A 14,470-nucleotide genomic window follows, 5' to 3' on the forward strand; every position below is an offset into this window, starting at 1 on the left:
TGGTGGAAGGATGTGTGACTCAGTGAAACATGAAGAATTTAGGAGAATGACCTGTTTGTTCTGATGAGTGTGCTGAGTGTAGCTGAAGGGGAAGGAAATTGCTGTGATCTCCAGGACCGGGTCTCTTCAGTTTTATGGGAGGTGGGGGTTAGGATACCTCAGCTTCCTAATGAGTTGAAATGCATATTTTTGTACCGATTTGAAGTTAAAATTACACTGAGGACTTGTTTTTCCATCAGCAGCAATTTTGCAGCCATCTTCTTTCACTGGCTGCAAAAGAAACGCCATGTTGCTGATGGTCAAACTTCGGTGTGTTTGTTTTTTGACCACGTGCTCTGCTCACAAATGAAAGAATTGCTCGCTGAAGACCATTTGCTTTTCCTGCAACCAAACCAAAGGGCGTGAAATGCTGTGCTCATGGAGCACCAGAGAGTTGGCTGAGTTATGAAAGAAACAACTTCTAAGAGCGCTCTTCATTTTGTGCTTCCTCAGTTCAGGCCTCCAAGTCTTTCACAAAACTCACATGCGTCCCATGGGACCAAAACCATCCTGGGGTGGTGGCTTGAATGACTTAAGTATCTTTTTTTGGTCTCATTTGTGACTAGCTTTAATTTATTGCCTCCTCTGTAAACCACAGATATGTTTGTCGTTTGCAATTACATGGTAGGGGAAAAAAATGAAATAGAAATAAAAGAATAAAAGCTTTACTTGGACTTTTAATTCTTTCTTTCTCTTTGCCTTGGTGTTTGGTGTAGTGAAATCGTTTCATGAGAGAGCTGGATTGAAGTAGCTGCCCCAATGTGCACGTGAGAGATGGTTGTGATGCAAGCCCAGGGATAATGAGTTTTATGCCTTTGTTGAGACTGATTAATGCAATTTTCAATCAAGTCTATTTTGTATTGAATATTTCAAAATAGTAGCTTTTTTAATAGCCTATTTTACTACTATTTAATTACAGTTTTTACATCTTAACTTTAACCTACGGGCTGAACTTCAGGCTCCCTTTCCCAAAGCTGCAGCTACAGTAGGCATGGTGCATCCAAGGCCAAAGGTATCTGCTCTACACCTGATATGGTACCCAGTGATGGGGTCACTAAATGCATGTAGAACAAGGCCTCTTGTTTAGTATTTAATGCAACTTAAAATGCTTACGTTGGAATTTCCATACTTGTATCACAGTTTTTCTGTTTTACTTCACCAAATCTGATAGATTTGTTCTCAGAAAGAGTGGTTGGATATAGGAAGTGGGGTTGGATATAGGGGGTCTTTGAGATCTTTTCCAGCCTCAACAATGCTATGATTAAATGTTCATCTTTGGAGTGGAGAGAAAAATGTAGTACAACTCCAGGTTGATATTTTAGTGACAAAATACTTTGAACAGATTCAGTGAGTGTCTTTCACATTGCAGTTGGTCAATCTCTCAGCAGGACAGGGAGCAGAGCATCACGTGGGTGGTTCTGTAAGGTTGTTTGGTGTCCAAAGAAGGTGCAACCTGCTGTCTTCCCATGAAGTTTTATTTTGTAGACTCTTTGTTTTGATGACTTTCAGCTGCAGCTTTGGCTCTCCATTGATTTCAAGGAGATGCAGTGTCAGGGTGCCAGCTCTCATGGGGACCACAGACATAGTGCATGTAGTAATTGGGCTGCAAACAGTGGGAAAAGTGGGATTGTTCATGAATATGTTATTCAACCTTAAGAATGTATTACTACCATTGCTTTCCTAGAGTTTGAGCAAAAATAACGTAGGCCAGCATTAACCACAGTGGAAATGGGAGAGGGTTTAGTGGGAGAAAACCAAGTTCTCTCTAGACCATTATTATAGGAGCTTAATCATGTTTTTATTAGGAAAAGCATTGCTTGGGTTTCCTTATGTTTTCTATGGTGCTGTGTGAGGCACACTGCACAGAACACGCCTTAAAACCCTTCTGCCTTATGCATGGGGGCCTGGCCTTCCTGATCTGGTGGGTGGCAACCAGCCCACGGCAGGGGTTGCAACTGAATGGGCTTCAAAGTCCCTTCCAACCCAACCATTCTGCGTTTCCACGACTCTGTGAAGCTGTCGGTGCATCTGATGCCCTCGGATGTTCTCATCCTCTGAAGTTTAAAGGGTTCTCTGCTGTGTTTAGCAAAGGACTTCAGGACTGAAACCTGCAGGTCTCTTGGCAGTGTTGGCTTTCCAGTAGGAGCATTCCTAATCACCGTGGTGCATCGAAAGGAGCAGTAAAAGCTCATCAAATAGGAGTGAAAAATAAATCAAGTTGATTTATGCAACAACGTGATGGTACTGCTGGAAAAACCCATGCAGACCTCAAGGATAATGAGAACAGCACTGGGTTATGCTTAAACAAACTTTGCCATTGCCTTTTTTTTTATATATCAGATAGGGAGAACTGCGTGGGAAGAAATAGTGGTAGGATCTGCACGCCTCTATCAAGAAATCCTTTAATAGGTTTCACCAAATATTTTCACAGTGAATTGAGATTGCGGAGGAGATAAGATGATAGAGCTTAAAACACACCCCGAGGTCCCCGCGTGAGGGACGGCCGTAATCAGGGAGATGAGGTGATAAATGCAGGCTCAGTGCCTGGCTGTTCTCTTATGGGAAGCAGAGCTGTGGGGTGGAAGAGGTGGGGACACCAGAAGTGGGAGGAGCGTTGATGTGTAGTGGTGAGTGGGACACTCGTGAAGGGATGGACTCCATCTTCAGGTTGGAGTGCTGCGGGAGCACCGTCCTTCCGATTGCTGATTGCGTTCTCCTTTTTTGCTGGGAGATATTTATTATTCTCTTGGCTTATAACTTCCTTGTCGGTGCACGGGGGTGTGGGAGGGGGAAGGAAATGACACTTGCTTTCTTTGCAGGATGGTTTGAAGATCTGCGGGGTAGGGGTTGGAAGGGACCTTTAGCGATCATTGAGTCCAACCCCTCTGCCAAAGCAGCTCCCAGCCCAGGTTGCACAGGTAGGCAGCCAGGTGGGGCCTGAACTTCCCCAGAGAAGGAGATCCACCACCTCTGTGTGCAGCTCCAGTGCTCCGTCACTGCACTGTGAAGAAGTTCCCACACACATTGGTGCAGAGCTTCCTATGCTTCAGTTTGTGGCCACTTCCCCTCATCCTATGGCCACACACTGCTGAGAAGAGTCCGGCCTCATCCCTTTGCCTCCCGCTCCTCAGATATTGATTGAGGTGGATCAGATCCCCTCTCAGTCTTCTTTCCTCAAGGCTGAGCAGCCCCAGCTCTCTCAGCCTTTCCTCATGCAGGAGCTGTTCCACGCCCTTTATCATCTTTGTATCCCTCCATTGGACTCCTTCCAGCAGATCCCTGTCTGTTTTGTACCAGGAGCCCAGAACTGGACACAGTGCTCCAGGTGAGGCCTCACCAGGGCAGAGCAGAGAGGGAGGATCCCCTCCCTCGACCTGCTGGCCGTGTGCTCTTTTTAAAATGCACCCCATGATCCCATTGTCCTTCTTGGCCACCAGGGCCAAGGTCATTGATGAAGATGTTCCTTGATGCAGGAGCCTTCCAATGCACTTTTGGAAGCGATTCCTGCAGGTCCAGTGGATGGAGTAACCTGAAACCTGGCACTCAGGGCGCAGCTCAGGAAGATTGCCACCTGTCCAGTTTTGCTTCAGAACGTTGTGCTCTGTAGAGAGGAGCCTGGTGCTTTTCTCTTTTGGGTTTTTAGTGGTTGGGCAGCACCTCCCAGCTCTCATTCCTGGAGAGGAGCGGTGGGAGATGGAGGTTTGCTTTGTTTGCACAGTCCCAGAGCTCTGCTTCCTTGTAGTGCAGCAGGAAGCAGCTGCTTGGTGGCAGGGCCAGCCCTGCTTTCTTGACAACGCTCCGACAAAGCTGCGTCCACGCTGAGTCCTTCTGGAAAGGGCTCTCTAACTCCCAAATTTCTCCCAAAGCGAACCAAAGCTTTCTTACCTCACCCCGAGCGTCGGGTTTTTCTCCCTGCTACGCCAAAATAATACTTCCAGGCAACAAAACCTCAACCCCTGCCTGCTTCTTCTAACATTGTTATATAAAATGCAGCTGTCACACCCAGCAGCTTCCTTTCCTCGGCGTTGCTGAGCTCGGGGTGCCTTGAATACAGCACGTTGTGCTGGGCCGTGGCCGTGGCAGGCTCTCCTGCTGACATGACCGGACTCTCAATGTGACGTCCAGAGCTTTAAAATGCTGCAAACGGCTTTCTGACAATAGCTGGTGTTGTTCAAAGAGCGGTGCAAAGCATCAAGAGGGTTTTGTTTTGTTTGCTTGTTTCTCCTTTTGGGAGGGGAATGAAATCTCCGAGGGCTTTGCCTGCGGGGCAGCGCTCTGTGTGCATCAGGACTTTATCCATTCGGGTCCTGAAAACCTCTGAGGATGGAGGCTGTACAACCTCTGTGGGCTTTCTTCCTTTTTCACTGCCAAGACCAGCCCTCGGGAATCCCTGATCTCTTAGGCCAGAAAGTCTGAACTGAGGAGGACTTCCTTTGCTCGAGGAGGATCAGATTAGGGATTATTTAGGGAAACTTGGCATCCACAAATCCCTGGGCCCCAGTGGGAGCTGGTGAACGTCATTGCTGGACCACTCCATCATCTTTGAAGGGTCGTGGAGAACAGGAGAGCTGGCTGAGGACTGGAAACAAGCCAACATCACTTTGGTCTTCAAAGAAGGGCCTGAAGAAGACCCAGGGAACTACAGGCCAAGTCTCCATCCTTGGAGAGGCAATGGAACAGCTCACGCTGGACGCCATCTCTAAGCATGTGGAGGAAAAGAGGGTGATCAGGAGTAGTCAGCATGGATTCACCACGGGGAAACCACGCTTAAGCAATCTGATAGCCCTCTGTGCAGGGACAACGGGCTCATTAGGTGAGGGGAGAGCAGGAAAAACCATTTTCCTATGACTTCCTTGCTTCCAGTCTCGCCACGCACTCCTGTTGATGCTCAGAACAGTGATGTGATGCTGTCGCTGTGCTGCCTGCATCCTCTGTCAGTGAGGCATTTTTCGGTGCTGAATGTGAGGCAGAGAATTGCTGACTTTATTCTTTCCTCCCCAACACGATTTGGAGTATTTTTCTGTTCTTCCTTGTAATATCATTTTAAAAAAAATAAAAAGTCAAGAGCATCACCATGATGGCAGCTGATTTCTTGCTAATTTCTCCAATATTACGGACGTGATAAACTATAACGCATTCATTTTGCATTCGGAATATGTACACTGAGAAAAAAGGCTTTTGTGCTTCGTTTTGACTCGAATCAACCCCAGCCTCATCCATAACAATGACCTCTTCCTCCAAACAGTCTTAAATGGTTCATAATAAGAGAAACCGCTCCCAAACTGAGCTGAAACTGGAAAGGGAGCATGCGGTGGCTGCGGCCATGCCACATTCGGCCCTCTGCGTGCTGTGGGTACAGATGAGGCCGGAGGTTTTGTCCCGCTGATGGATTAGGCACAGTTGCTACTGGTTACCTACACAGCTTATGTCTGCGGGGCTCTGCCTTTCAGCTTTCCCTCCCTGAAAGCGTTGCTGGGGCTGGGAACTGAACGGGTTCACCACCGACATCTTCCTCTTTGCATTCATATGGAGTCCCATAATGTCACTTCTGGGGCAGTTACACACCCTGAGAGCATCCAGGGGAGGGTCAGGCTGTGGTGCACCTTCCTTGGTGCTGATCTCTGGCTTGCAGCTCTGCATACACTGGGGATCATTTCATAAGCCACGTTGTGCAATACGGAGCGTGATCCCACATGCATTTTGTGAAAGCAGAAGAGGATTTTGTGTATTGCGTTGGAAAAAATCAAAGCCGTATTTGGGGGAACTTGTGGTCTGATGATCCAGTTGGACAAGCTCAGCTTTCCCTGCTATTTAAATATACTCTCCCAGAATTATAATCGTGCCTGGCTCCATAGCTATGGCTTAACTCTTTAGGAGCATGCAGGGTTTCCCTGCTACCAACTCATTTTCCTCCTTAGAGAAAAGGAAAAGCTCTGGATGCCCGAGCACCACGTTCTTCCTCCACCAGAAAGATTTTCCAGCTGCTCTGTGACGCTTAGAGATCATCTGGAATACTCCTACCCAGCTCATGGAGGTTCTGTCCTCCCCACCTGCCTTCCTGGAGCTTCCCAGTGCTGTCTGGAAATGGGATCGTGGCTCTGAGTGGTTTTTACCTTTATGAAGCCCAGAAGTTCCTCTGCATCGGGGGGGCTGGCAGCATGATGTAGTATTGGCACCTTAGTTCTTGTTCTCAGAATCACAGAACCATTGGGGTTGGAAGGAGTGGTGAGTGGGAGCACAACTGCATTTAGTGGCAACTGGAGCAACAGCAGAACCTGTGCCCTGACCATGCCAGGAGCTTTGCTGTTCGTTTACATGGATGCAGAGTCAATCCCCATAAAGATTACAGTTTCTGCTGCAAAACCTTCGTTCAAATGGACAAGAAGGGCAGGAGGAGAGGAATCAGGGAAAGCAACGTGTATATTAATGCTGCAGGCCAGTAGTGCAACCAGCAAAAGGAGCCCAATCTCCTTTATCCCACACTTTGGAGCACACCCAGGAGGTGGGAAACGGATTTCTTGTTTTCCTTAGGAATGTGAGGATTTTGTTGCAGTTGTTGGTCCTGGCAGGCCTGTGCACTGGACAAACTCTTGCCCTTGCAGATGCATCCCAGTGCCCAGCTTTGCTGAGCATCTCGTGCCTGGCCACCCATCATATGATCTGCAGAAGCAAATTTCACTTCCTCGGTGCTTAATAAATGCAGAGGAAAAAAAAGAAAGGATGATATAGGGGGAAAAAAAGGAACACATTTAGCCACGTCCCAGTGCTGCGTCAGGAGAACCTGTTGGTGTTCCTGTTTAATCCTTCACCCTCATGCCTCCCACGTGTTTGTCTCCAGGACAGCCTCCAGGTGGGCTTGTCTTATACAGCATGTGGAATTAGGTGGTTGTATGCCTTCTCACCTCTTAAATACACAGCTGCTTGCTTATAGGGATGGCTGCTTCCTCATAAGGATGGCAGCAGGACAGAGCCTCAGGCTCAGGAATACAGGATGCAGCAGCCACTGCCCCAGTGCTACAAAACCAGTCAAGATGGTTTGGTGTAAAGCTTCTGCCTATCCTGCCTGCTGGAAAAGCCCCTAGTGGTACCAGCTGGTGCTTGCCTACATCACGTTCAGGGCTTAGAGACTTGGAAATTTGGCTTACAGAGTTTAAAATACAAATCTCGAGACTGTTGGTGGGAGTCTGATGCTTGGCAGCTTTGCTGCTGATTTATCTGTAAGCAGCTGAGCTCATAGAATCACGGGACCATAGAATGCTTCGGGTTGGAAGGGACCCTTAAGATCATCTAGTTCCAACCCCTCCTGCTGCAGGCAGGGACACTGAGCAAACCGTACCAGCTAAGGTAGGAACAGGGTGCCCAGGTGGGGAGGCAGTGTTTCCAGCAGTCCTGGTTGGAACCTTGCTTTTACTTGAGCACGAGCAAATTTGAACTGAAAAGAACTGGTTTTGAATTAAAAACAAAAACACAGTGCATCCCAACCATTTAAAGCAACACTTTGTACTTTTTTAAACAAGGAGTACAAAGATACAGAGAAAATTTCCAGAGAAGCAAGCCACTTCTGCAGACCCTGCCCCAGTGAAACAAAGCAGACACCCCTGAACAAAACCAAGCCCTCCTTCGTTTGGTCGTCTTAAAGCTGCAGGGGATTACCGTGATGGATTACAGTGAAGCCCTGCAGCTGCATGCAACATCTGGCACCGCCGTTTGGTCGTAGATTTTCCATCCACGGGGAGGTTTTGTCCGTGACTTTTGACTCCAGTTTCCATCTCTAGGCTCAACGCTGTGCATCCATAGGTTACAGAATTCCCATGGTGTGACTCCACGTGCAGCGTTGCAGGGACCTTGCTACCAGCATGATGAGTCCCGCAGGTTTTGTCCCACTGTCCTGCCAATGGCAGCATCTCTGGCACAACTCTAAGAGCTTGTCCAAAGAACCTGGTTTGGGGTCACCAGAAACATTCCCTGTAAGCCCTTTGTAATGTTTTTGTACCTCCCTAGAGTGAGTTGCCTGTTGCTTTTGAACCTGATTGTAGGGGAACTGTTGAATCACGGCCTGAGTGGATCACCTGAGGTGAGCACTGAGTCAGCCCCAGGAGCACAGGTGAAGGCAATGCACCTGTGTGACCAGGAGGAGTGGAGTCTGACTCCACCTCTCCCAGACCCCATTTAAGGGCTGACAACGACTGGGGAAGGATCTCTTTCTGGAGATTGCTCCCTTTGGGGTTTTTCACTGTAAGCCTGGGACCTGGGTGAGCATTTCATTTATTTTTAATTACCTCTTTCCGCTGTGCTAATCTTTCTAGTTCTACCATCTGTAGAATGCCATCCTAACTGCAATACTATTTTGGGACTGTTTATTCTTTTAACTCTGCAGCTATACACTGATGCACATGAAGATTTTGTGCCGTAATTCTCCTGATCCTCAGATCTGTGAACAGATACCCATTGTATAAGGTCCGTGCATCTGCTTGAATGTCCTTCAGCTTATAAGCTGCATTGAGGTTGGAAAAGATCTCTAAGATCACCATGTCCAATCCCAACTCACTGTCTTTGTCCCTTGGTGCCACTTCTCCATGGTTCTCAAAGGTCTCCAGGGATGGTAAACCCATCGCTTTGGAGTTACTGTCAGCCCAGCCCCTACCATGCATGGGGGTGTGCTGTTTCAAGGCAGTTGTAAATGAAGATAGGCAAACGCTCTTGTCCGTGGTGCCTTGTTGTATAGAACAGGGGATGAATTTACTCACAGAGTTCAATTTGTTTGGGCAACGAATCTAAAAGTGGAGTCCGATGGTCAAACCTGTGGGTGAAAGTGTTCCACTGGTGCTCGTTGTAATGGTTGGGTGTGAGTGCCAGGAGTGAAAGCCCTTCTTCCTTTGCTCTCAGGTGCTGTGGTGTCTGTTGGCTGTTCTCAGCCTTCCTTTCTATTGAGGCTGAGGTTAAATTGGAACGTGATGGGGAGCCTGGTTAGCACTGACGATGGGGATGATGCAACACCCAACCCTTTGCCCAACAAAAGGTGCTGGGGAACATTTTATGGTGGCCATAAAGGACTCATTGCTCTTTGAGCAGTGCCGACACGCCGTGGCTCTGAACTTGTGACCCAGAGGAGCAAAGCACAATATCCCGACGACAACAATGCTGTATTTATATCTGAAGCTCAGAAATCCATCTGCGCAGAGGAATGAAGAACATCCTATTGCTGTCTGAAGCCATAACCATTTTTAGAAGTCTGGCTGGGGTTTGTTTCTCGCTGCAGCTTCCTGGAGGGCTGCTCCACCTCCCTGCCCTGGGTCCGTGTGCGAGAGGCTGCAGGAAATCACTGCTGGACGAGCTGCATTGCGTGGCTCCCCCTGAAACAGAGCTTGGTGCAGCTCGAAGGGCTGGAATGGAGGGGTAGGAGGCAAAGATGTCAGTTTCCTTTGCTCCAGAACCTGAGTGGCACCAGAGCTGTGCCACCCTCCCCGTGGCAGTGTGTGTCTGAATTGTGCTGATGTCACCTCGAGCTGCTCCCAGCCAACCTGGATGTGGGTGTGCAGGGAGGACAACGGAGTCATGTGTTGGGTTTTTCTTTTTTTTTTTTTTTTTTACTTCATATGTATTTATATTCACTAAGGAAGTCTAAAGAGGAAGAGGAATTAAAAGGTTGCAAATGTTTTCCTGGGCTAAACGTGGGATCTTGGCTACTGCAGCGCACACAACCCCTCGCACAATGGCGTTCGTCGGCTCTGACACCCACGGCACAGAGCTCAGGGGCACTGTGCCACCCCAAAATGCCTTCAGGTTGGGTCACAGCTCCTGTGCATCCCTAGGAATGTCACCCGGGTTGGCCTGTGTGCCAGCACTCGCCCCTCAGCTCTCTGAATGGTTGGCAGGGGGTTGGAACGGGATGAACTTTAAGGTCCTTTCCAACCCAAGAAAACGCGAGCGAACGGTTCCTGTGTGCGCACGCGGATGTGGCGAGGGAAGGAGAGCAGAAATGTTTGCTGAGGGAAACGATTTGTTACACAGAGTGTTTTCTTTATGGATTTCTTTCACCCCTCGTTCAGGGTACGTCATTGGGTTTTGAAGGTTGGAACCCTCCTGTTTTATCTCTGGGTGTGTCGTTGCTGCAGACTCTTATCAGTTGCGTGGCAGTGAGCTGAGCCCTTCCAACAAAGCCCTTGCACACAGGCTTGTGAGCTGTGCTGGTCAGGGCTTGGTGTCTGCACCATTTTATTGCAGGATGGGAGTCCCAGGGCAGCCGAGGACAGCTGAATGGAGGTTAGAAATGCAAGCAAGGATGTATGGGAATGCTGGCACCAAAGCCAAGTGTTAGCTGTAGGAGCATAGTAAAGATTTACCTTCTGCAAGCTGCCAGCTTGTTCGGTTGTCAGGGAGGCAGCCAGATGCTTGCTTTCCTCTCTCCTGCTTGTTTAGCTTTGACATGCTTTTTGCTCAGATGAAAGCAGAAACACCAACAGGCGAAGCTGCAAGGAGCGCTGGTGCGTGCCGCTGTCACGCCTGCGTGGGGGTACTTCCAGTGCAGTGAGTGTGCAGGTATGGTAAATACACCTTCTATGTTTTTTTTATTTTTTACAAGGAAGAAGATAACAGTTGGATGCTGTCCCGTTTCAGAGTAGCAGTTGTTTGCCAGGCTTGAATTACAGGAATTGCTGCAGTGGGTCGGAGCAGTGGCTTGTGCCGTTCACTGGAGGGCACGGCTGCGAGCTCCACGTGGGGCTCCATGAGAAGCAACTGCAGGAACTGCTTAGCAAACTCTTTCGGTTGTGAGTAGGACGTGGTTTCAAAGTACAAGAGGAGAGATTTAGACACCAGTTTTGAGGAAGAAGTGGTTTACAGTAAGGGTAGCAAAGCACTGGCTCAGGTTGCCCAGAGAGGTGGTGGGTGCCCCATCCCTGGAGACAGCCAGGGCTGGGCAGGATGGGGCTCTGAGCACTGATGGAGCTGTGGTGTCCCTGTGCACTGCAGGGAGTGGGAGCAGATGGCCTTGAAGGGGCCCTTCCAACTCAAACCATTCTGTGATCTGTATCACTACGTAGAGAGGCGGAGATGAGTAGGAATGGAAATAAATTACTGCAAACTCAAGGGGTTTAAGTTTAAGGAGAAGGAAAAACACAGCTCAGGTGGGGATGGGTTGAAGACTGGACTTAATCTTAGCCGTCTTTTCCGACCTTAATGCCTCTGTGACTGTGTGATCCCACATATGGAGTGCCCCCATCCTTAGTGTGTTTCCAGCCTTCGAGGCAGCCCTCCATTTCACTTCCCTGCACTACCTCATTTCTACTCCTGTTTCCTTGGCCTTGGGTTGCTGTTGGTTCGCTGTGTCTGTGCACAGCAGCGCTGCTCGCTTTGATCTTCAGTCCTCCAGGTGCCTCCATGGGATTTTGTGATGTTTGCAGCCTGCAGGGTCCTGGGGGTATGCCCTGCCTCCGTGCCGCAGACATGCAGCTCCTGCGTGCTCCGGAGGAACATCTTTTGATATTTATAATATCAAAGGGGCAGAGAAACTCAAGAGTGCAACAACGCTGAGGCTGAGGGCGTTGAGCAACCTTTCACCTGGGCTCGCTGTTCCTGAGCTGCTTTGGTATTTAAGCACTGCTGTTCTCTGAAAATTCATCTATTTCTCTTTTATTTTGCTTTGTGCTCTACAGAGCGCATTGTATTTGCTCTCACCTGCGGTGTGATAAGTGTTACCATATGCTTTGCCCAAACTTGATTATTTTTGCTATTTTTTTAAGTGCTTCTAGCTGTAGCTTAGTGCTCAGTGCTCTTCTGCAGTGTGTTTTTTGAGCCAGGCAGTGTGCCAGCACGTCTGTCGGAGGAAATACTCCTGGCTGGATCCTGGAGAATAGGAGCTCGAATTCCCTCTGAAGTGAGAGAGCTCGATTCCCACAGGTAGGGTTTTTCATCGTAATGATCCCATTTGGCAGCTAAATGAGTAACTGGTTTAGGTATGGAAATTGAAAGGCTTCGGGAGCTCCCCTGGTACCAGGTGGGAGGAGCAGAACCCACAGCCCTGCACAGGATCTTATCCTGCTGAGGACGGCTTGGGTCTGTACGGTAGGTTTGATAACTCAGAGCTAAGATCTGTGTCTCCTACCCTTTATTTTTCAGTGTTTGCACCTTGGTGGTTTCTTTTTCTGGCAGCTTCTCCCCGCCTCCGTGCACAGATCAGCCTGCTTCATTGTATCACAATAGGGACAGGGTGAGATCTTTCAGAAGGAGAATGTCAGATGGAGGAAACGCAGAGCAGCAGCAATCCCCACAGGTTTCCTCAACGTTTGGGTTTGCTTTGGGGAGATGTGCCTGGCAGGCTTGCAGAAAGCCACCTTCCTCCTCCAGTGCACCAGGCTCCCTCGTGGCTCCATCCTGGAGCATCGTGGCAGATTACAAACACACTCAGCACGTCTAAATCATCATCATTCATGCTCGCGTTGTCCTAACTTGTGTGTGTTGATAAATACGATTGCACCAAGCACGTGGAGAAGAAGGGCACCCTGATACAGCCCAGGTGTAAAGCTGCCTGTGCCATGGACTGCTTGAAAGATCCAACATTTGCTCCCTCTGCTCTTAAAACATCAGTCTTCGTGTCGTGTTGCCCTCAGAGCTCTGGCAGCACCGAGGGGTGTGTAGCAGGAGAATAAAAGATTCCTGTACTGAGATTTGTACGGATTAAAGGCAGCTTTAATTTCCCTTGGAACACTTGGCTTTCAGGTGGATTATGTGGGTGGTGGGATTTGGGCTGTCTAGCCAGCTAATACCTGGCTTACTGCTACTTTAATTATTTTAATAAGAGACAGAGCAGCTCGATAACTGTAGGCTACTTTTGTCAACCCTGTATGAGTGGGGAGCAAATTGAAGCATTTCAGCATGCGACGGTATTTCACCTTAATGTTCTTGAATAACAAACCTGCTGGCATCATCTGAAGTTTGGATATTAGGGGACATTTCTTCTCTGAAAGCAGTCAGGCATTGGCACAGCCTGGGGTGTCACTGCCCCAGAACTGTGGGGATGTGGCACTGAGGGACATGGTTATGGTCATGGTGGAGGTGGGTTGGGGTTGGTCTTGGTGATCGTAGAGTGCTTTTCCAACCTTTATGATTCTAAGAGCACTTTCTAACCGAGGTTCTTCCTGGGCACGTGTTCCTCCTTTCATAAAAGAAATGACATCAGACAGTAAAATTTGTGCCACCACGCTGAACTGGTCCAGCGCAGAAATCACCAGCTTGAGGGAAGCTCTGGTTTTGGATGCTTGCTTCCGAGTGTTGGTTCCCATGGCTCACTTCCAACCAAGACATTTGATGCTCCGAGGTCCTATAAGCACGGATGAGCTCTCTCCTGACACATCAGGCATTGTCAATCGTTGGACCTTCTATTGGGCCATCCCCTCTCCAGGGGGTGGAGCCTGCAGGTGAGCTGGCACATGCACAGCTCTTCATCTTCCACTTCTTTGTTTAAGAAAGGTCAGGCTGCCACATCCGTGGCCTTGAGCACCGCCTTTGGGTTACTGCATGGGCCAGGTCAGTGTTGGGTTTCCTCATGCTCGGGTTGGTCCCCTCCTCTCAGTTCTGTTGTACACTTGCTCTTTGGAAACCACGTTTCCTCTGTGATGGCTGTGTGACTAATGTCTCAAATGTGGCTGCAAGATATTGTTGTGAGTATTTGTAACGTGAGATTCTCGTGCTGATATGTACGTGACAGTGCATGCACTGCACTCCGTACCTGTCAGGAGGAGAGGGTGAGTCACTGCCATCTGAACGCACAGCCTGCTCCATAACCTACTCACATGTGTTGCATTGACTTCGATATGCATTTGGATTGTGGCCCTGGTGTTTTGCTTTCATTCTGTCTTTGCATCTGCTTTGCTTCATTAGCTTCATTACCTTCCAGCACGTTTCTTTTTTTTCCTGTTCGCTCCATCCTGGATGGAGATGTGAGTGTCCACTGCATGTGTCTTGCTCCAAGCTTCGCACAGCTCAGCTCGGGGGCTGAACACTCAATGCCACATCTCCAGACTTCTCATACCTTCAGTAGTGTCCAATGCAACATTTGCATCACAGAATCGGTTGAGTTGGAGGAGATCTTTAAAGGTCATCTGGTCCAACTTGTCTGCAGTCGCCTCCTTCTCTGGAGACGTTCAGGACCCGCCTGGATGCCTACCTGTGCAACCTGGGCTGGGAGCTGCTTTGGCAGAGGGGTTGGACTCGATGATCTCTTGAGGTCCCTTCCAACCCCTACAGTTCTGTGATTCTGTAATCGGAGCCAGCATGGTCGCCTGCTTTCATAGCTTTGAAAGTCCTGGTTATATTACACTCAAAAAAGAAAAAAGAAGAAACAAAACAGATTTTTTTTCTCCTTCCGTAGAGTTGAAAAGCATTCTGTGCCCATCAGATTGAAGTGCTGAGACTTGTCTGCTGGAGCCAACCC

General features: G+C 48.8%; 1 protein-coding gene across 1 annotated transcript in view; it reads left to right on the plus strand.

The window, feature by feature from the left end:
* PTPRA (protein tyrosine phosphatase receptor type A) overlaps positions 1-14,470 on the plus strand; it is an 86,547-nt gene that overhangs the window by 24,592 nt on the left and 47,485 nt on the right.

This window comes from Cyrtonyx montezumae, unplaced genomic scaffold (genome assembly GCF_038088225.1).
Source record: "Cyrtonyx montezumae isolate F1298 unplaced genomic scaffold, pur_monq_1.0 scaffold_2, whole genome shotgun sequence".
Classification (NCBI taxonomy): domain Eukaryota; kingdom Metazoa; phylum Chordata; class Aves; order Galliformes; family Odontophoridae; genus Cyrtonyx; species Cyrtonyx montezumae.